Source organism: Coregonus lavaretus, assembly GCF_964263955.1.
Source record: "Coregonus lavaretus genome assembly, chromosome: 8".
Taxonomy (NCBI): Eukaryota; Metazoa; Chordata; class Actinopteri; order Salmoniformes; family Salmonidae; genus Coregonus; species Coregonus lavaretus.
Window position 1 is genome coordinate 50,267,025 of NC_139995.1, and position 22,693 is coordinate 50,289,717.

A 22,693-nucleotide genomic window follows, 5' to 3' on the forward strand; every position below is an offset into this window, starting at 1 on the left:
GATGTTTTGATGGAAAATGAACCCTTGGGTGTGTGGCTGTGTGTGGACTTTGGCTGCAGTGCCACTGACTGACCTGGGGGTCTCTCAGAAAGGGCATTGTGTGTGTGTTTGTGTGTGTACGTCTGTAGTGTGTTTGTGCAGGGGGACGTTACTGGAACTTACCTCAAAGTCTATATTCTCTGTGTGTACCTGTGTGTGAGTGTGTGCAGGGGAATGTTACTGGAACTTAACTCAAAGTCTATATGGAACTTAACTCAAAAGTCTATATACATATAGACTTTGAGTTAAGTTCCATTAACGTCCCCCTGCACACCCTCTCACACACACACACACACACACACACACACACACACACACACACACACACACACACACACACACACACACACACACACACACACGCACAGACACACACACACACACACACAGACACGCACAGACACACACACATAGAGACACACACCACAAACGTACACACAGAGTATATAGACTTTGAGTTAAGTTCCAGTAACGTCCCCCTGCACACACTCTCACACAAACATTATCAAAAAGATTGTTAGTTAGCTAAAACACAAGTTCATAGAGTAGTTAATTCCAAATATCTGTGGATACAGTCTTTGCTCAGTGCCGGTTTTGGACAGTTAGGGTAGAAAAGGTACTGAATCAAGCTTTAGTGTTGTAGTACATTTTCACAGTTTATTTGCTTGGCCAAAACCATAAAACCGACCAGACTTTCCTTGCTCAGGATTTTACAGATGCTGTTTCTCCTAGGCAGCAGGGCGTCTCTACTCACTCTTATCTGATACCGGTACTTCACCTTTTAACTAATCTCTACTCGACCTTATCGTGTTTACTATCTAAAAAGTAATGAACTACACCATTTCAAGTTCATTGATTTGAATGGATGGCATTGCAAAGTTAAAACTATTGGGAAGTTGAGTATTGCAAGCACTGATAACCTTTGCCATTACTGTAGATTGCAGTCTAAAAAATGACTGTGTCAGTTGAGAGTATGGTCTGTTTATTTGAGAACATTGTGCCGTAACCTGCTGTACGTCAACAGCTAGAACATGAGTCCCTAAGGCTGGGACTCAATCCCTTATCCATCCGGTGCAGAGTCCAGTATAGATGGAGTACCACATGGATCTGTTGTGAGCCTGCTGCATATGAGCACCAAACTTAACTCGGCTAACTCCCATAGTCATACATTTGATCCTTCTGGACGTTCACAGCCATTCACAAGCCTCCTCTTTTGGACGTACACAGCCGTTCACAAGCCTCCTCTTTTGGATGTCCACAGCCAATCACAAGCCGCCTCTTCTGGACGCCCACAGCCATTCACAAGCCTCCTCATCTGGACGCCCACAGCCATTCACAAGCCTCCTCTTTTGGACGTCCACAGCCATTCACAAGCCTCCTCTAGAAGTACTTAGTAAAAACCAAAGGCAAGGAGAGGAAAAAAGAGGACTACATTTGATGTCAATTTGTCTCCGCTCGCTGTGCTCGGATGAAAGCAACCCAGTGGATGTATGGCAACTTGGCCTGCTGGTGGAATGTGTGTATCGTATGGATGTGAATACTGAGCAGGCATTTCACAGGGAAAATACAGTTCATTGTGAGTTGCTTTTTATTCTATGATAGGGATTTATTTTTGCTCTATTCAAAGCAACTTTACTGTGGTACATGATTGACATTGTATTTGAAATTAAGCACTATTTCAGTTGCAAAATATTTCCAGAATCTCATTCCATGCTCACCTCACTCACCATAAGCCAGGCAAGTGAACTCAAGCCTTGCTTACTCAATTCTGGCTAACTCAAATCCTGGCTAACTCAATGCTGGCTTACTCATATCAAACTCTAAAGGAAAAATCATGGAGGATTCCCAACTGCTGCAGTCAGTGCATATTTTGTTTCTACCCAGCACTTAAAGTTTTATGCCGGAATACAAAAAAGGCACAAACCATGAGTCATTTTCATTCCAGAGGGCAAATCCTCATTGCTTGTGCTGCTAGGTCAAGTGTGTATGAGTATGCGGAAAAAACAAACCGTGTTTAAGAAATCCACAGAAATTGCTGTTTATTTTCCCTCAGACCAACAGGAGTTGACTGATTTGTTTCGAAATATCAGACAGCAATCAAAGTTAAAGCACAAAATGTGCAGTTTCTGAGAAAACATGTCTGGGCATTATGAGACGTAGCCTATGCTATAATGGCAAAGTAAAGTTCCACCCTCAATAATGAATTTAATCTTGCTTATTGACAATGTTTGGCATGCTCAGCCATAATGCAATTTACAGTAGGTCTCTATATCAGTGTGAATGCTATGTATAAAATTCCACATTGAAGCCAAACGTTGTCTATTTCAACAAACCTAACGCAATGCTAAATCTAAGCGCTGGCGGTAGCGCTGTAGGTTCAGGATGGAGGGGTCAGAAATATGTTTGCTATTTTCACAACCAAATATTATTGGCGCAGTGCTGACAGTGGCGCGGAAGGGCAGGGTTTTGATGAAAATAAGTTGTGGGTGTGTCGATACTTGGCCCCTCACTGGCCAATCAGAACGCGCTCCATTGCTAAATATGCGATTGCTTCAAGTTGTATTTATTTACGGTATTTTATTATGTATTGCCTTGAAATCAACTCCAATTCCAATGTTAGTCCGTTATAGTTTGTTAAATAGCTTACAGAAACTAAATAACAAAATGTAGACCTATCCTATCTTTGCTAAATACAGTATGTTAACTTGAACCTGTTTGCAGTCCACATTGTTCTAAGTAATTGCATGGCTTCAATGTGGAAATATATATATAGCATTGATATAGGGGCTAGGCCTACTGTAAATTGCATTATGGCCGAGCATGCCAAACGTTGTCAATAAGCAAGATTCAATTCATTATTGATAAGGCCTAAAAAGAGAGCAAATAATTCTAATCAAATGTTAAACAAAAAGAAATAACTTGTTTTAAATAAGCTGTCTAAATACACTTACAGGCACCATAATTGCTTCCCATGGGCATATAATATTAAAACAACGCAGACAATGGAGGGTTTTACGCACATCCACACTTTTCACAGTAGCTGGACAAAGATCCAATATAAAGAGAACGGGAGAATGTCCACTCACCGTTATACTGCTCCAAAATATGTTTTATAAACATCATAGAACCATCTTACAGATCGCAGTCGCACTTCTCTAGAAGTTGCATTGCATGCGTGCCATGGACGTTCTTATCATAAAACCAGGACTATTAAAAATTAAACGAAAATCAAGCAATCCTTTTTTTTTTTAACAATAACAACAATAAATACTTGTAAAATGTAATGATATCATAATATCGTCACGATGAAAAATACACGACGCATTGTAGGGTAGGCCTAGGATAAGGAAAGGTTTGGGTTTTGAACATATGAAACGGAAAACAAGCAATTGTTACAGGGAAATAACTTATAAATATGCGGTTCACCGGTATGCACCGAGGTTCTCATCTCTCGTTTCATGATGGGCATGGACACATGTAGCCTACATCATGGAAAGAATGTAACGCACCTCCAAAGCATGGCTACAATAATGTAGGCCTGCCTACAATACATATATAGAAAGGGAATGTCAGCACACTGTTTTGCTCCTCTCAAACTTGATCTTTTAATAAAGATTTGGTGATGAAGATTTATTTCCAAGCGGTCTCACTAGCCAAACACTTTATCGACGGTCTTGACTAGCCTACTTGATTTCATTGAGCAGGACAAAAATAACAGCCTTCATTGAGAGGAGGGGAGGCTATGCTTGGTTTAAAATGAAATAGGGAAACAAATTAGTGTTTTATGTTTCTAAATACGGCTCTAAAGTATACAGGCACCAAAATAACATATTGTTCCATGCGCATATGGGCAGTGTGCGTCACGGCTGGATAGGCTGCATTTCCGCTGTTAAAATTCATGCCATAACCAACTGCGTTACAGCTCAAATATCACTACCAGCGCTGCCAGAAATTAGCACTTTTGATCATGTTTTTAAGGACACGCCTCAAATATTTCCACCCCTCCTATCTGAGTGCAAGCGTGCTGATGTTAGACAGGTAAATTGTCGAACCTGGCGTTAGTGCTGGAAAATGCCAGTGCGACAGTTTTTACATGACGAAATTGCAAACTAATGTGCGTTTGACACTAGCGCTGCCTTAACGCCAGCCGACAATAGAGCCTATAAAATCCTATGTACTGTATATCATTATGGTTTCACTGGTGTCTCAGTGCTACAATAGAACTGAAAACTGTTTTGAGTGTCTTCGGTCAATTATGCTTCATATTAATGCAATGTTGGCCGTGTAATCACAATGTGAAAGCTACCATAACATTTAAAAGACAAACTGTCCCTAGTGTACTCTCTAACACATCCCTGATAAGTATTGGGGAAAGCTGGCTGTTATATGTGTTTGTGTTTAAAGCTCCAGTCATTCCAGTCTACCTTCTCTGCTCCAGCTTCAGGCCTATACAGTACCGTACAGTACTCCTCTCAGTCTCATCAAGCACTGTCGTTTTTCATGTACGAGCAGTGGTGCTATGACAACACCTAACCAAAGGGGCCGGTCATTGGTAATGTAGTTATAACCATCACGCTCAATGACCAACATGACAGGTCTATGAAGTTCAAATGAAGGACTGTCCCTGGTGATAACCAACTCCAGTTATGAGTCAGAGTAGACATTTTGTTTAGTTGGAATGTAGGTAATCGTTGAAAATGGACAGAGGCATGCTTGTTAAAAGTCTTGTGTCATGTAATATTTCTTTACTCTGGGTTGGTGATCCAAGGCTCATTTACATTTTGAATGACAGATATGTAATATCTTCTTGTTCATACTGGCTTTGTTTACCCTCTACAAATACGGTATACACTCATCTCAGACCTGTCCCTCACTCACGGACATCTGCCCATGCAGCGACAAGAAGACATGACCTCATACCCGCGTTTCCATGACAAAACACATCCACGGCGACACAGTAACCCCTACACACAGTGTACAGTGAGTACTCTGTTTTCGTGAAAACAAACTCTGACAAGCAGTCTGACAGTTTGGTTTCCATCCCCCTCCTGACCAGGGTTAATTTAGTTGTTGTTTTTAAAGCAACAATTCATAGTCAGTGCAGAGCAGAGTAACTGGCTTCCAGTTCAGGTTGCAGATAAGGGTGAACAGGAGAGTGCTTCTCTGCAGGACAGAGAGGCCTGTCTGGGAGAGAGAGGGCCCTCGGGGCTTCGCTATTAGTGGTGCAACGACAAGGTGACCACTCCAACACAAACAAACATCTGGGCAGATCGCGGAATTAGATAACAAACCTCCGCCTATCACATGAAAAGGCATCTGTGCAATCCTGCTGCTCCAAGGTAGTTGCCACGTGCGGCGGTGTAGGTGTGTATGAGAGCCTGTGTACATATCCATACATTCATTCATGAAACTGGCGGCTCTCCTCCAAGGTTTCCGCTTGGTGTTAATGATTACAGCACATTCCTAGATGGTTCCTGGAGGTGAGGTTGACCCACAGTACTCTAAAGCTCATGGGTTACATTCCTAGATGATTCCTGGAGGTGAGGTTGACCCACAGTACTCTAAAGCTCATGGGTTACATTCCTAGATGATTCCTGGAGGTGAGGTTGACCCGTAGTATTGTAACGATCAAGAGTTACATTCCTAGATGATTCCTGAAGGCGAGGTTGACCCGTAGTATTGTAACGATCAAGGGTTTAATTTCTAGATGATTCCTGGAGGGGAGGTTGACCCGTAGTACTGTAACAATCAAGGTTTTCCCAGTCATTTGGCCGTGACTCATTCCGCCAAACCTCTCCTTTTCCTCGCCACCAAACTTCACTACAGTGGCCAGGCCCGAGAACAGTCCTTAATCCCTACACACTTAGAAAAAGAGGAGAACCCTTTTTGGTTTCAGGTTGAACTTTTTTATGAAAGGGTTCTTAAAGAGTTTGTTGGGTTAAAAGGGTTATTTCTACCTGGAACCTAAAAGGGTTATCTTACAGGAACAGCGGAGGAACCTTTTTATGAACCCTTTTCCCTAAAAGTCTTCCCCTTCAATGCAGATCTGAAGGATTTGGATTAGTCTAAGCAATATGGCAGAAGCTCCTCTAAGTCTATTGGAAGGCTCAGTGGAGTTATCCCCGTATTACTTACACAGTAGCCTACATGTACACTATCTGCAAACAGAACGGGTAGGAGAAGCTATGGCTTGTTTATGGACTGGGTTATATCTATCTCCCAGATGGATGGACGGAGGCCTGCATGGCTCAAAAAATGTTAGCCTCTCGCGGTCTATTAGCACTTAATGCAAATGCAGAGCTACGTAGCAATTATCAATGAGGCGTACCGGAGGGTACTCACCACCACTATCATTGAGCCAGACCTCCGACTTCTTGTTCTGGAGCAGCTTGGCTGCCTTCACTAAAAGCAGAGCTGCTTGGTTCTGTAACCACGGAGACGTGGCAGGACCAGTCTGAGAAGATCTTTAACCTTGTATCTGAATCAATGATTAATTGGTTGTTTTTACATTTCTTCTTCGGTACAGTGGGTTTTGAAATGAATATGCACCGCTACAATGTTCCCCTTAGGCAGACTTTGGACTCCAAGAGGTCTGAAAGAGGCCTGGGTCTGAAATACATCAACCATCGTCGCGTCTCCGCAAAGTAGAGCCAAGCTTACATAACGTTGAGAAATTCAATGAGTCTACAAACCAATATTACAGAGACTGTTTTAATTGGAAGATCTCAAAAAGGCTTTGTTATTACACTGTACTGAGCTAAAGTTGACTTTCAGTTAGTTCGCTTTGCTATATTCCTTTGTGGATAGTTTCAGCATATGGCTACCAGAAAGGACACTTATAAAATAAGGGTAAGGAAGACGGGTGTGATCGGGTAGGATGTAGAGGGGAGTTTGGTTAAAATAGGCATAGCCCAACAAACACAACGTTTCCTCAAGGTTTTCCTTTAGTTATTAGAAAAATAACTTCCGCACAGCGTTCTGGGAACCACAATTAGCTGTGAGGTTACAAGCAGGTTTCAGAGAGTTGCAACCCCTGTAGCCTCAGTCTGGCTTGGGATATCTTTGAAGCCACAGTTGCCGTATTTCAAAACCAAACTGAAATGAGTAAGGGAATAAAGATGCAGAAGTTATGGTCCCAGCTGCTGTTGGAAGACTGTGGAGAGGGAAAAGAGTTTGGCCCCGAGAACTATAGTCGGACCTAGGTTTGTAGCGTGGAACCCCGTATTATAGGCATATTCAACAGCGTTTAAGAAATATATTACCTTCAGCAGTGTTATCTTGTGATCAAGCCATCAATGTTTTGTGATTATTGGTGTCGTAAAAATGTTAGCTAAAGGGTTAACAATTAGTTATTTTCCAGTTCATTTAAATGTTGGACTCCGAGGTGATTTAGTCCTCCAACCGCTAGAGAGTGTCCGAAGTTAGGGGAAAATTAGATAAGAGTTTGGCCCCGAGGACCACAGCCGGACCTGAGGTGTATTAGGAGAAGAGGATCTCATAGGGTCCCTCCCTCTGCCCATGGTCACGCGGCCCAGAGGAACCATACACTGAGGAGCTGTCATATTTCACTCTGTCAGTCACTTAGACTTATAGCAAAACCATACACTACAATGTATAGTGCGATATTGTGTGAATCTATTCTATTGAAAAATATTACCTAAACCTGCATTTATTTATACACGTATTTATATTTAACCTAAATGAAGTTTAGGGTAGGTAACAACACATCTGCCACACTGATCCTCAACACGGGGGCCCCTCAGGGGTGCGTGCTCAGTCCCCTCCTGTACTCTCTGTTCACCCATGACTGCATGGCCAGGCACGACTCCAACACCATCATTAAGTTTGCCGACGACACAACAGTGGTAGGCCTGATCACCGACAATGATGAGACAGCCTATAGGGAGGAGGTCAGAGATCTGGCCGTGTGGTGCCAGGACAACAACCTCTCCCTCAACGTGACCAAGACAAAGGAGATGATTGTGGACTACAGGAAATAAAAGAGGACTGAGCACGCCCCCATTCTCATCGACGGGGCTGTAGTGGAACAGGTTGAGAGCTTCAAGTTCCTTGGTGTCCACATCACCAACGAACTATCATGGTCCAAACACACCAAGACAGTCGTGAAGAGGGCACGACAAAGCCTATTCCCCCTCAGGAGACTAAAAAGATTTGGCATGGGTCCTCAGATCCTCAAAAAATTCTACAGCTGCACCATCGAGAGCATCCTGACTGGTTGCATCACCGCCTGGTATGGCAACTGCTTGGCCTCTGACCGCAAGGCACTACAGAGGGTAGTGCGTACGGCCCAGTACATCACAGGGGCAAAGCTCCCTGCCATCCAGGACCTCTATACCAGGCGGTGTCAGAGGAAGGCCCTCAAAATTGTCAAAGACTCCAGTCACCCTAGTCATAGACTGTTCTCTCTGCTACCGCACGGCAAGCGGTACCGGAGTGCCAAGTCTAGGTCCAAAAGACTTCTCAACAGCTTCTACCCCCAAGCCATAAGACTCCTGAACAGCTAATCATGGCTACCCGGACTATTTGCACTGCCCCCCCACCCCATACTTTTTACGCTGCTGCTACTCTGTTAAGTATTTATGCATAGTCACTTTAACTCTACCCACATGTACATATTACCTCAACTACCTCAACTAGCCGGTGCCCCCGCACATTGACTATGCAACGGTACCCCCCTGTATATATAGCCTCCCTACTGTCACTTTATTCTATTGTATATATAGCCTCCCTACTGTCACTTTATTTTTACTTCTGCTCTTTTTTTCTCAACACTTTTTTGTTGTTGTTTTATTCTTACTTTTTTGTTTAAAATAAATGCACTGTTGGTTAAGGGCTGTAAGTAAGCATTTCACTGTAATGTCTGCACCTGTTGTATTCGGCGCATGTGACCAATAAAATTTGATTTGATTTGATTTGATTTATTCATCACACTGTTTGTATACAGCTGAGCTAGTGCCTCTCTACACACACACACTGTAACGCAGACGCTGGGAGACGAGAAGCAAGTACAGAGTGAGGCTTTAATAATAAATAAACATAGAACAAACCAAGAACAGCGTCTGGACATGAGAAACAACACCAATGCTGACTAGGGAATGAACCTGAGGGAGTGACAGATATAGGGGAGGTAATCAATGACGTGATGGAGTGTCCCATAATTTAGCGCAGGTGTGCGTAATGATGGTGGCAGGTGTGCGTAATGATGAGTGAGCTAGTGACCTTGAGCACCGGAGAGGGGGAGCGGGAGTAGACGTGACACACACGTTTGTTTTACTATCCTTGTCGGGACCAAAGAATGTATTCCCATTTAAAATCATTTTTTCCCTAAACCTTAACCTAACCTTAACCCTAACCTTAAACCCAAACCTGATCCTGAACCCTAAAGCTAAACCTAACCCTAACTCCTAACTCTAATTGTAACCCTAACCCTAAACCTAACCCCTAAGCCTAAAATAGCCTTTTTCCTTGTTGGGACTGGCGAAATGTCCCCACTGTTAATTCCAAATGACACAACGACTAGGTTCCAGTTTAACAACGTTTGCTTCACCGTATCTCAACGGTACATAGTTGCCATTACTCTCAGGCCCGGTCCAACAGAGAGGGAAACTTCTGCGCAGCTGCACTAATAACAGAGTGATAGCACCGTAATAACAGAAGTATAGGGACACTTAAAACATTCAATTAACACCCTCTTTTCCAAATTGTCCTTGTTTTACTATCTGTGTATCTTTTGGTCCCCACAAGAATAGTAAAACTAAACCACACACACACACAGAGCACCTTACAGGCTGAGATGTGTTCATTTACTGTAGCTATGCCATTTACTTATGCCTCAAGGGTCTCTTTCTCTCCACCCAAGTGTCCTTGGTAGTGTGTGTGTGTGTGTGTGTGTGCGTGTATCTGCGTGAGTGTATGTTTATATGTGTTTATGTGTGGCTGTTTATGTGTCATACTATATTTAGACCCTGGAGACAGACATGCAGTCCTTTTCAGTACTGGGTATTCTAGAAATACCATTCCATTAAAAGGCTTTCCTTTCCAGGATTCCTTTCCAGGAAAGGAACACAAATGGTCATCATAACCATAATAGAGTGAAAGTTACATAAAGCACCAGGAATGTGTTTTTGGTCTCTGAAACCATAACGTGTGTACTTAAAGTCCAGCTGGAGTCCAACAGTAGTTTTCATTCTCTACAGTAAAAATAATAGTGAGAGAATACTCCACCCCACACCCCCGAGGTGTGGTTATTCTTCTATCCCTGCGTTCTCCTGAGACAATATGGAGGATGACTCGACAATATCTGGGTTGCATCTTTCTCCTCATTTGTATTGGAATTGTCTGGAACCTTCATGTTAATGTTTTGACATTAAAGGGATCGTTCAGCGAAATTGCATATTTAGATATTGTTTCCTTACCTAATATTAGGATTTGTTGGCAGTGGCTATAACAAAACTAGTTATAAATGGATTGCAGTCATTCCTTATCCATAGACTGCTTTAAGGTAAGAAAACAAATATCTCAATTATGTAATTTTCCTGAACTATCACTTAGCATTAATCTACATCTAGCTTTTCCTCAGACTTATGCTCCATAACACACAAATGAAACCCACATTCAAAACACTAAGACAACCAATCAACTTGTGACATGCATTACCTAATTGAGATTATTTCCAGGTACTAACAGTAGCAGGGAAAGACAACACAAGCGATCTTAACAGTTCTCATAAAAGAGGAACAAACATTGATTACATTTTACCCTAACACCACTAATAAGGCCCTTTAATAAAAATAAGGCTCCCCCCTCCCCTTAGCCCGTCCACACGATTTGCTTCTCATTAGCTGTAAGTGTTAGTGATAGTTAACACTTTGTTGTGACTCAGAAGGGCTAGCTAGGCTAGCTGGCTTTTCCGCTCTCATTGACCAATGGCTGGGCTCTGGGGCCCAACTGGAGTAGGTCTGGGCAGGGGCGCAACTTTGGTTTTAGAAGTGGGGGGGACATAACTTTTGATTTTTATCCAGTCAGATAAACACTCCAAACAGCCTACCCGACCGCTCGGAGGCATCCACATGGTCCTAAAGCACACCGTTGTCTCGTTTTGTATCACATTCCAATGATAAAACTGGGGGGGGACAAAAATGCAATTTCAGAATGTGAGGGGGGGGGGGGGGGGGGGGAGGGGGGACATGCCCTGTCCCCAGTGAAAGTTGCGCCCCTGGGTCTGGGGGCCTTACTGGGAAACACCAAAATCATTACCATAATGGCCACAGTCCTGGAGTGAACTGGGAGAAAAAAAAGGCCCATTCTAACTGGTGATTGATTAACTTACCCGGAAGCCCTAAAGACTTATAGGGTGAAACAGGGAGGCGACAGCAGCCAGCGCCCTTCCACCTCACATGGCAGCGGTGCTAAAATATGATATGACAGAGTTGAGATGTAGAGAGAGAACTTAGAGGGGTTATTGCTTCAGGCTGAGATGCATATGTGTTATGCACTTCAGTCCCAGTATAAATTAACTAAAAATGAATAAAACCATGGATAAAAAATATGACAGGGGGATCTTGTTTAATACCCCATCATGTCACCGCTGCTACGCTCGCTGACCTTTAACCACTAAGCTGTTATCCAACACGGCCCCTCCTCACAGTAACCCTATGTGTTGTCTTAGGGCAGCAGTGCAACCCCTTCCTTCTCCCTTCTTTTACAGTGTCTTACATAAGCTTCTTATTCCCCCTTCAGAATGTCTCTCTGTTTACAACCCTACACGGTCACTATGGTGACACTGTTACACTGAACAGATGAACTACACAAAAATGGGGGCGGGGCTTACTGATGCTCAAAAACACCATTGTTAGGTAAGGTGAGACCTGCCCAGAAGACATTAAGAATGTTCCTGATACATACTGATGAGCGTAAGTGGAGGAAGGCACTGACTGTACTAAGCAGTTGAGACTTTAATGAGTTGTAATAGCACTATTGGCTTGAAGTTGTTATTGTGGGGCCGACAGTTATGTTTGGAATGTTGCTAACTCGTTTTTGAGGCACATGCAAATAATTGCCAGCAGTAATGAATCATTGAAACACAAAACCATTGTTTTACTGTCACTGTATATCAAAGGAGCTGTTTAGAAGTGTCCACAGCTGGAACGCCATGTATCCAATGTTGAAGGATCTGTTTAGAAGTGTCCACAGCTGGAACGCCATGTATCCAATGTTGAAGGATCTGTTTGGAAGTGCCACATTTAGCCCTATGCTAACCTGACCAGATGGCAGTGATTATGTCCGGTAACAAGTTCTGCACAAGCCAATTTAAAATGTTCATGTAGTTGGATGTGATAGAACACTTTTCCATGAGAGCATCCTTAACAAAAGTCCAACGACACCATCTGCTAATCAAAGTTACTAAAACACACACTACATTTCAACTGAATGACAGTGTAACAAGCCTGGCTCCTAGTAACTTCTGCCATTTGTGGCAACTTCAAATCCCAGGTGAGATATTGTTGTTTCCTTTGAAATGTAGATTTATTGTGTTAGTGTGTTGCGAGGGGAAGTGCAGCCAACACATTGAAAATGAAGATTAAGAACACATTTAATGAGGAGTTGCATCTTTCTTCAGACATGTAGACAAGCACAGTTCTAATAATCAAGTTTATTAGGCCTACATATATGACATTGATGTGAAGACCTACACTTCAATGTATAACGTTTCATATGCGTTATTAGAATCATCCACTTCATCACATTATTATTTGAATCGAGCATCAAGGACCAGCAGTGAACCGTTTTTTACTTAACAAAAAAGCTTGACGTGAGGGGGGTTCAAACTCACTGCTACTGTAGGCCTATGCCACCTGGCAGCGATTGTACTGGAGCTACATGACAGCTATTTGACAAGATCATAAGGCTCTTCGACTTAAACGTATATGTTGTATGGACCTCCTTTATCTTGTTCCCGTACAAGCATATGGATGTGTGTAAAATGGATAAGCAAATTTCATGCTATTTCTTCATAAATGTGAAAACATTGCTTTTGAATTTTGTGTAAAGTTAGTAGCCTAGTCAACGATGCTTCATGCCAGGTTATGTCATGGGAACAGCTAACGTAGCGTTTTATTACGTGCAACTACGTCCACGATTTTAATTTGCTGATGCGTGTTTTGAGAGAGAGAAGAAGTTTAAATGGAAACTTTTTCTAATGTTCGCAAGTATGGGCCCAGTGTGTTAAGAGAAGAGAGATTTATGGTACATTATGGGGCTACTCAGGAAGCTGACACAAGAGGCCTCTGTGGATTGTTCTCCTCTAAGCCCGCATTGGGAAACAGCTGAGGAACCTGAGCTAGTTTCCTGAAGCTCTGCAGAAGTTAGGGCTGGGATTAAATCCAAAGCGTTTAGTAGAACGCCTTTTAAAGTCAATGCTCCTGCTGTTCGCAGAAATCGCATTGACGTAAATTACTTTTAAAAGGTCAAGCACTCTACAATGTGCTTCGGATTTAATCCCGACCTTGGTCTGATTCTGATGTGAATAGAACCGGGATTGAAACAAACCACACAGTGGAGACATCGCCCTGAACTTGACTTTTACAGGTAATTTACACTAGAGCCGCCACAACGATCTCCACGAACATTGCCTTTGTCTCATTCTGTTATGACTATTTGTCAGGATTTTCTGTCTTGATGTGTTGCAGTTCAGAAATAAATTTGATCACAGCTCTTTGAAGATCTTCTAAGAAGTGACATTCTGAAATGATCAGGGTCAACAAGTTGTCAGTGTTTATCTTTTCAGGGACATTAGTGCTATTGTCTCTGTAAGTTATCTACAATTGTAACTTCCTGATGACAACACGAGGGAGAATTACTTACTGTCACGTCTCCTCCCGTTGCTCCCCTCCGGCGCCCTGATTCGCCGGTCTACTGAGCCACCGGTCTGAGCGAACCACCTCGGCAACACCGAAATGGAAACCCAACGCACCCTCATCATCTCATCACCACCCCTATATAGCCCTGGACTGTTCAGTGTTGTGTTGTGTGTGATTGTTAGTGTCATGTCGTGTACTGGCTCTTTGTTGTTTTCTTGCTCAGTGTTAAGTAAACCTTTACATTGTTGATTCCTGCGTCTGCGTCCTGCCTCTTTGTATCCTCAGTACTCGTCACACTTACAGATACTTTTCAAAGTCTTTGCACTCTTTGATGTCATAAACCCTTCTTGTCCGTGCCAGTCCTACTTTAATCCCCCAGACTGACTGGCATCATGGAAACAGGAAAGAGTGTGCCAACATGTGAGACTTTCGTGAGAAGGCATCCCATGTCAGCTGATAAGGGAGCTGTGAAGCGGGACAGGGGCTTGTTGACGCCCTCATGTCACACCACACAGAGATATGCGGGCAAACACACACACACACACACACACACACACACACACACACACAAACAACACACACACCCCTTGTGGTGTAAACACTGAGAATAACACAGGCTGGAAAATAGACACAGACTTCTTTAACAAACGCCAGGCTCCAGTTATCAATCAAGAGTCTATGTTCGCGCCCTCGCAGAAATCGCAGTGTTTTATAGATAGAGACTTCCGGGGCCTTGCATTGGATTTGTCTCAAACCACTAAATCTGCCGATGTCGGCCATTAGCTTGTGCGGTGGACGGGGGCCGAGCCAAGAGCGATGTTAATAAGACTAGGGAGGATCTTCTGAGGTTTATTCAATACATTTATATGGGCTAATAGTAGTAAGGCCAAATTCAATGTTTCATCAAATATTTTTTTGTTTCGGATACCTACAGAGGTCCTAAAATACAAAAACAAATAGCTAGATGGTCCATGATAATACTATCTTAAACAATTCCATATGTTAGGTTAGTAAATATCATACAAAAACAGCTTATGAAGTAAAAATCCATTATAAATTCATAGTGCTGAGCGATTAACCAGCATTTTGGGTTTTTTCAGATTATTAAACAACTAATTGACTGACGTCGGTTCAGTTACTTGAATTCCATTTAGTTTTTTTTTTTTGTGAGCCCAATGCGCCATTTGTCTAGAGAGAAATCAAACAATTCACAACAGAAATCAAGTCAAGAACTATGTGGGACACTGGGCTGAAGGGAGTTGTAGTTTTCATTAAGCAATCCAACCTAGTTCAACTCAGAAACATGGTAATTAACAAAAATCCCATAATCCATTGTGCCATTTTTTTCCGGCTCGGACTGAGATGGATCAGAGAGGAAGAGGCGAAGCAAGAGGTTTCACTCTCGCCAAAAATAAGCCCAATGTGTTTCTGTGGGCTTATACCTCCTGTGGTATACAACACAATGGCGAGAGAGACAGAGACAGTTCATGAAAGTATGCCTTATCTACTTTGAAGAACTTGTAAAATGAATTTGTCAGACAACTCTGTAGCATAGGCTACTTAGGCAGGCTAGCTAAATAGGAAGACTAAAGACAGACAGTACAATATGGGGTTTGGCTGGCAGATGAGATGGGTTTGGCTGGCAGATGAGATGGTGACTTTAAGGAATTAAAAATAATAAAGTAATACACACAACTGAAATATTTAATTATTTCATAGTCATTTCCTATTTCTCTTTCGATGTCTATGTCAATGTGGACCTGACAGAGACAATGGAATATTTTGACAATTGAATGCTCACTATTTTTGGCTTTGGAATTTCCATTAAAAAGCTCTATTTCATAATGCATTTAAAAATCAAAATCACGAAAACTGTGATTATTTTTTAATAATCTAACCAGAACTGAACCGACCTGAAAAATCACTGAGCACTACAAATTCAATATACAGTATCTGACTGAAAGGACCCCCAAAGTGTATTGATATTGGGCAGATAGGACCCTGCCCAATAGGGATTCTGGTTAGCGGAAAAGTATTTGTGTTAGCGGTTTTCATCGCAATGAGCTAATTCTCAGAACCCTGCTGGCCTTATCATCTGGTTCTGAGGTAAACTTGCTCTCCCAGAGACTGCAGTGACCTTGGCCACAAACCAGTGGAAACACACTATCACCTAATGTTTCAGCATAATAATGCACAGCCCCATGTCACAAGGATCTGTACACAATTCCTGGAAGTCATCCGATGTAAAAAAAAAAAAAAATTGGTGTTAAGGTAAAATACATTATGCATGAAGTTACTATTTTTAAAATTCTCTATTAATTTGGAGAAATAACATAATATTTTAATAAAAACACAAAAGATCAGGTCAATGTATCTTTTACAATGCAGGAATTATTGTTTCTTTCCTTACATTTACTAGACCTGCACCATAAAATCCTGCTATAATACTCTGTGTTCGCATTAATTTCTGCCTTTTATATTGAAACTCCATCTGGTATTTTATCTGAGGAGTGAGGAGAAAGACTTTGTTGCCAATGACAGCAAATACCCTCACGCTTCCTTTGTGCTCTTAACTGGAAAATCTATCTTGTCTATAGAGAATAGAGAAGTCGCGTTGCCAGGTATAACACAATCCTGCTTTGCATTGTTCTACTTAGTTTCTCAATGTGATCTCTTCCCTCACCTAACTGGCTAAGACCCAAGCCTCTCAAACATAGAAGTCTCATAGGACAAACTTGAATGAGAGCGGATGTCATTGAAGACTGCTGAAATATCAGAATTCCTACAGAAATGAAATGAGAAACAGTGATTTTCTTTATTGCTTTATTGATTGCGTGTCACAGCATTGCAGTCCTTGCCAGCTGTGTGATATATGACTCTTGACTTGAAAATACCAAAGTTTCACAAGTACTACAACGTAACATTGTAGTAACATTTGTAATAAGCAAGTATTGTAAGTGATTGGTGCAACACATCAACTCCAAATCCCTACCCGTTTTCATTTACGAAATATACACATTTTGGACTGACGTCAATTTCACAGTACTTGCCTATTTTGCATATTATTTCAATGATCTTATCCTATATACATAAAGTCTTGAGAAAAAGTCATGAGTATGGGTGGCCAAATCCACTCCCATATGAACAACATTGTAATATTACGTAATATTATGATCATTATATGACCACATGCTTAGCTCATTTTGGAATTCATTGTAAACTAGCACCCTCCCCAGTACACACTACACCACAGGACAGCTGGGGATGTCATTGTAAACTAGCACCCTCCCCAGTACACACTACACCACAGGACAGCTGGGGATGTCATTGTAAACTAGCACCCCCCCCCCCCAGTACACACTACACCACAGGACAGCTGGGGATGTCATTGTAAACTACAACCACAACTGCTCTCTCTCTCCTTCTACCCCTAATATCTCCCTCTCTCCCCCTCTCTCTTCCTCTGTCCCTTTCTCTAGCTGTCTGAGAAAATCCAATTTACTGAACAAAAGAAAGTGCTATATTCCGATGACAGCTGTCCAATGCAAATCATGTGTTCTGATTTCAACCACAACTGCTCCTTTGGCAGTGCAAAGGTAAATACACATTTGAAGTCATTGGATATCATCAGACCACATAAACATAGGGTATGATGTATTCTGAGCCTAACACCTAATCATACCCTAACACCTAATCATACCCTAACACCTAATCATACCCTAACACCTAATCATACCCTAACTCCAATTGAAGCCGTTATGACGTACAGTTCAAATAAAGTGTTACCAAGATGGTAAACTCGTTCCCAGGCTCAATTGTAGAGAAAGAGCCGGCTGGTGGATGAGATTACCGAAATGGCAATGGCATGCATAACTTTAGCCGCTTCATCCGATAATGACTCTCTACCCATTCACTATGCTACATAATCATATAACACGCCATGCAATTAAAAGTACCACACACACGTAAAGCACTGTTCTATGCACCGCCACGGCACGTGCAAGTTTTCATTCAACCAAATAAACATCTAATAAACCTGTCCGGGTATTAATAATAAAAAATCCTTTATGAATTATATCTGTGGTGTATAAAATCATACAAATTATAATAACAATGTATGGCAGCGATTTACAGAGTGTTACAGTTTTTTCCAACTGCTTACACACAAAATCTTTTCATGTCACACGATTTTTGAAACCTCTCACTCAAAGTGCAAAACTACACACCAAATCTCCAAAACCATAAGCTATTTCTCAGCCTTTGACTCAGTTGTCAATTGCATAAAACACTTTTTTTCAAAACACTACTCACAATTCTCTACCTAAAACACAAAAATCTAACAGGAAGTGACTTGCTTTCCTTTTCCAAACACAACCAATCAAAATGCTACACTTATTCACCAGGTCACACACACACTCCTCACATGTGCAAACACTAATTGCTTAACTGATCACTAACCAATCACTGCTTTACTGTAGTATAGGCCTATAAATAGGTCAAAGGTCAGATTACCTGTTTTGAACAATGGATGCCAACAATGGACAGAGAGCAAGAGGAGTAGGAGGGAGAGGCAGGGGACAACAACGAGGACAAATTCAAAGACGAAGAGTTGGTAGAGGAGGAGGAGGAGGAATAGGAGGAGGAAGAGGAAGAGGACGAGGGCAAAGAAGAGAAGGAAGGAGAGCCATCTCTGATGAGATTAGGGCAACACTTGTTGATCATCTGATCAACCACAGTTTGAACATGAGAGAGGCTGGACTGAGAGTCCAGCCCAACTTGAGTCGATTTACAGTGGCGTCCATAATTCGAACCTTCAGAAAATTGAACAGATATGCAACTATCTAATGACTATTTTATCATTACAGTAATGTACTGTAAAATACGTATGACTGCATAGTATTGCATAAACATTTGTAACTCTAAGCCATCCATTTACTGCACTACATTGAATGAATGAGGTTGGTTATCATGCTGTACTACATTTTGTTGTACATTGTTTACAGTTCCTAAGCTGAACACATACTGTGTTTGAATTCTGTACAGAGTGGAAAGGCAAAGACATCATGGAGGACGAGGACGCTTGTTTACAGATGTACAAGAGACTGCAATTATAAATATGGTTTTGGCCAACAATGCAATTAGGATTCGAGAGATAAGAGAGCATATCTTGAATAACGACACCATATTTAACAACATCAATGCTGTAAGCCTGTCGACCATACAACGCATCCTCCAACGGCACCAAGTGATGATGAAACAACTTTACAAGGTGCCATTTGAGAGAAAGAATCTGCGACATGACTTTGTAGAGGTATGTATGCAACACTACTTCCAGTACTTCAGACAAACCATATTTACTCATCTGTATATCCTTTTGTCTGTTACAGAGAGTATTGGAGATGGATGCCCATGTAATTCGCCATGAATTTATTTATGTGGATGAGGTTGGCTTCAACCTCACCAAAACCAGGCGCCGCGGAAGAAATGTAATAGGACAGAAGGCAATTACCAATGTCCCTGGACAGCGTGGGGGTAATATAACTATGTGTGCTGCCATCACGCAAAACGGGATCCTCCATCACAATGCCACACTGGGTCCGTACAACACCGGCCATATGCTCACTTTTCTGGATGCAATTTACACAACGCTTGTCCCTGATCCAGATCAGGAGCCTGCTAGATTTGTGGTTATATGGGACAATGTTAGTTTTCACCGGGCTGTTCTGGTCCAAAACTGGTTTGCCACCCATCCACAATTTGTAGTTTTGTACCTACCCCCATATTCACATTTTCTAAATCCCATAGAGGAATTCTTCTCAGCCTGGCGCTGGAAAGTGTATGATCGCCAACCCTATGCCCGCATGCCGCTTCTCCAGGCAATGGAGGACGCATGTGGGGACATAGAGGTTGCCTCTGTCCAAGGTTGGATACGCCATGCTAGGAGATACTTCCCTCGATGTTTGGCAAGAGAAAACGTATCTTGTGATGTGGACGAAGTATTGTGGCCAGACCCAGCCCGGCGAAGAGATGAAGCGTAGCTTAGCACCCTACCAATTCCTGGACTGCCCCCCGGGACCCCACACACACAATTGTGTTCTTTACTGTATTCTAAAGAATACTTTTGGTTTACATATGTTTATGGTTTTGTTGTATGCTACTGTATACGACAGTAATGTTTGGCCTAATAAATATTTTCTGTTTCTACATTGCATTGGTGTTTACAGTGTACTTGTTACCCCTCTCAGCAGATTACTTTCACTGTAGAACATTGTGTTGAAATGTAGATTTAAGCCTATGAAAGACCAAAGAGCTTCAGATTTAGAACAACAGTGTTTACATGGTATATCCAAAAATGTACTATTATGAAAGAAGTGTTTGCCATTTGAAGCAAATGCATCATTCTGACATGTGTTTATGGCATTTTGAATGCAGTGTTACATTTTGAAGGAGATGTGAGGCATTTTGCATTTTGTGTGTGCAGTTTTGGGAATTGTGTGTAGAGTTTTGAAAAAAGGAGACATAGTTTTGAAAACGTGTGTAAGCAGTTGGAAAAAACTGTAACTGATCACTAACCAATCACTGCTTTACTGTAGTATAGGACTGTTTTGAACAATGGATGCCAACAATGGACAGAGAGCAAGAGGAGTAGGAGGGAGAGGCAGGGGACAACAACGAGGACAAATTCAAAGACGAATAGTTGGAAGAGGAGGAGTAGGAGGTACAGGAAGAGGAAGAGGAAGAGGAAGAGGAAGAAGAGGACGAGGGCAAAGAAGAGAAGGAAGGAGAGCCATCTCTGATGAGATTAGGGCAACACTTGTTGATCATGTGATCAACCACGGTTTGACCATGAGAGAGGCTGGACTGAGAGTCCAGCCCAACTTGAGTCGATTTACAGTGGCGTCCATAATTCGAACCTTCAGAAATGAGAACAGGTATGCAACTATCTAATTACTATTTTAGCATTACAGTAATGTACTGTAAAATACGTATGACTGCATAGTATTGCATAAACATTTGTAACTCTAAGCCATCCATTTACTGCACTGCATTGAATGAATGAGGTTGATTATCATGCTGTACTACATTTTTGTGTACATTGTTTACAGTTCCTATACTGAACACATACTGTGTTTGAATTCTGTACAGAGTGGAAAGGCAAAGACATCATGGAGGACGAGGACGCTTGTTTACAGATGTACAAGAGACTGCAATTATAAATATGGTTTTGGCCAACAATGCAATTAGGATTTGAGAGATAAGAGAGCATATCTTGAATAATGACACCATATTTAACAACATCAATGCTGTAAGCCTGTCGACCATACAACGCATCCTCCAATGGCACCAAGTGACGATGAAACAACTTTACAAGGTGCCATTTGAGAGAAACTCTGACAGAGTCAAGAATCTGCGACATGACTTTGTAGAGGTATGTATGCAACACCATATTTACTCATCTGTATATCCTTTTGTCTGTTACAGAGAGTATTGGAGATGGATGCCCATGTACATTTATTTATGTGGATGAGGTTGGCTTCAACCTCACCAAAACCAGGCGCTGCGGAATAAATGTAATAGGACAGAGGGCAATTACCAATGTCCCTGGACAGTGTGGGGGTAATATAACTATGTGTGCTGCCATCACTCAAAAATGCCACACTGGGTCCTTACAACACCGGCCATATCCTCACTTTTCTGGATGCAATTTACACAATGCTTGTCCCTGATCCAGATCAGGAGCCTGCTAGATTTGTGGTTATATGGGACAATGTTAGTTTTCACCGGGCTGTTCTGGTCCAAAACTGGTTTGCCACCCATCCACAATTTGTAGTTTTGTACCTACCCCCATATTAACCTTTTCTAAATCCCATAGAGGAATTCTTCTCAGCCTGGCGCTGGAAAGTGTATGATTGCCAACCCTATGCCCGCATGCCGCTTCTCCAGGCAATGGAGGACGCATATGGGGACATAGAGGTTGCCTCTGTCCAAGGTTAGATACGCCATGCTAGGAGATACTTCCCTCGATGTTTGGCAAGAGAAAATGTATCTTGTGATGTTTGAGTTTGAGTTTGAGTTTATTTATTTTTACAGGGACAGTGCACATTACAGTTTTTTCCAACTGCTTACACACAAAATCTTTTCATGTTACACGATTTTTGAAACCTCTCACTCAAAGTGCAAAACTACACACCAAATCTCCAAAACCATAAGCTATTTCTCAGCCTTTGACTCAGTTGTCAATTGCATAAAACACTTTTTTCAAAACACTACACACAATTTTCTACCTAAAGCACAACAATCTAACAGGAAGTGACTTGCTTTCCTTTTCCAAACACAACCAATCAAAATGCTACACTTATTCACCAGGTCACACACACACTCCTCACATTTGCAAACACTAATTGCTTAACTGATCACTAACCAATCACTGCTTTACTGTAGTATAGGCCTATAAATAGGTCAAAGGTCAGATGACCTGTTTTGAAGACGAAGAGTTGGAAGAGAAGGAGGAGGAGGAGGAGGAGGAGGAGGAAGAGGAAGAGGAAGAGGAAGAGGAAGAGGAAGAGGAAGAGGAAGAGGAAGAGGAAGAGGAGGACGAGGGCAAAGAAGAGAAGGAAGGAGAGCCATCTCTGATAAAAATAGGGCAACACTTGTTGATCATGTGATCAACCACAGTTTGACCATGAGAGAGGCTGGACTGAGAGTCTATTTACAGTGGCGTCCATAATCCAAACCTTCAGAAATGAGAACAGATATGCAACTATCGAATGACT

At 42.0% G+C, this 22,693-nt stretch overlaps 2 long non-coding RNA genes across 4 annotated transcripts; both read left to right on the forward strand.

The window, feature by feature from the left end:
- Positions 1-1,061: 1,061 nt before the first annotated feature.
- LOC311134364 lies at positions 1,062-20,128 on the forward strand. Of its 3 annotated transcripts, XR_014613682.1 has the most exons (4): positions 1,062-1,615; positions 17,399-17,515; positions 18,963-19,230; positions 19,307-20,128. It is a non-coding gene; the product is annotated as an uncharacterized lncRNA (long non-coding RNA). The 3 variants fall into 3 exon arrangements; XR_014613681.1 differs by having other exon boundaries at positions 18,963-20,128; XR_014613683.1 differs by lacking the exon at positions 17,399-17,515 and having other exon boundaries at positions 18,963-20,128.
- Positions 20,129-20,768: 640 nt separating this feature from the next.
- Positions 20,769-21,693, forward strand: LOC311134398. The gene is made up of 3 exons (XR_014613688.1): positions 20,769-20,851; positions 21,066-21,291; positions 21,402-21,693. It is a non-coding gene; the product is annotated as an uncharacterized lncRNA (long non-coding RNA).
- The last annotated feature ends 1,000 nt before the right edge of the window (positions 21,694-22,693 follow it).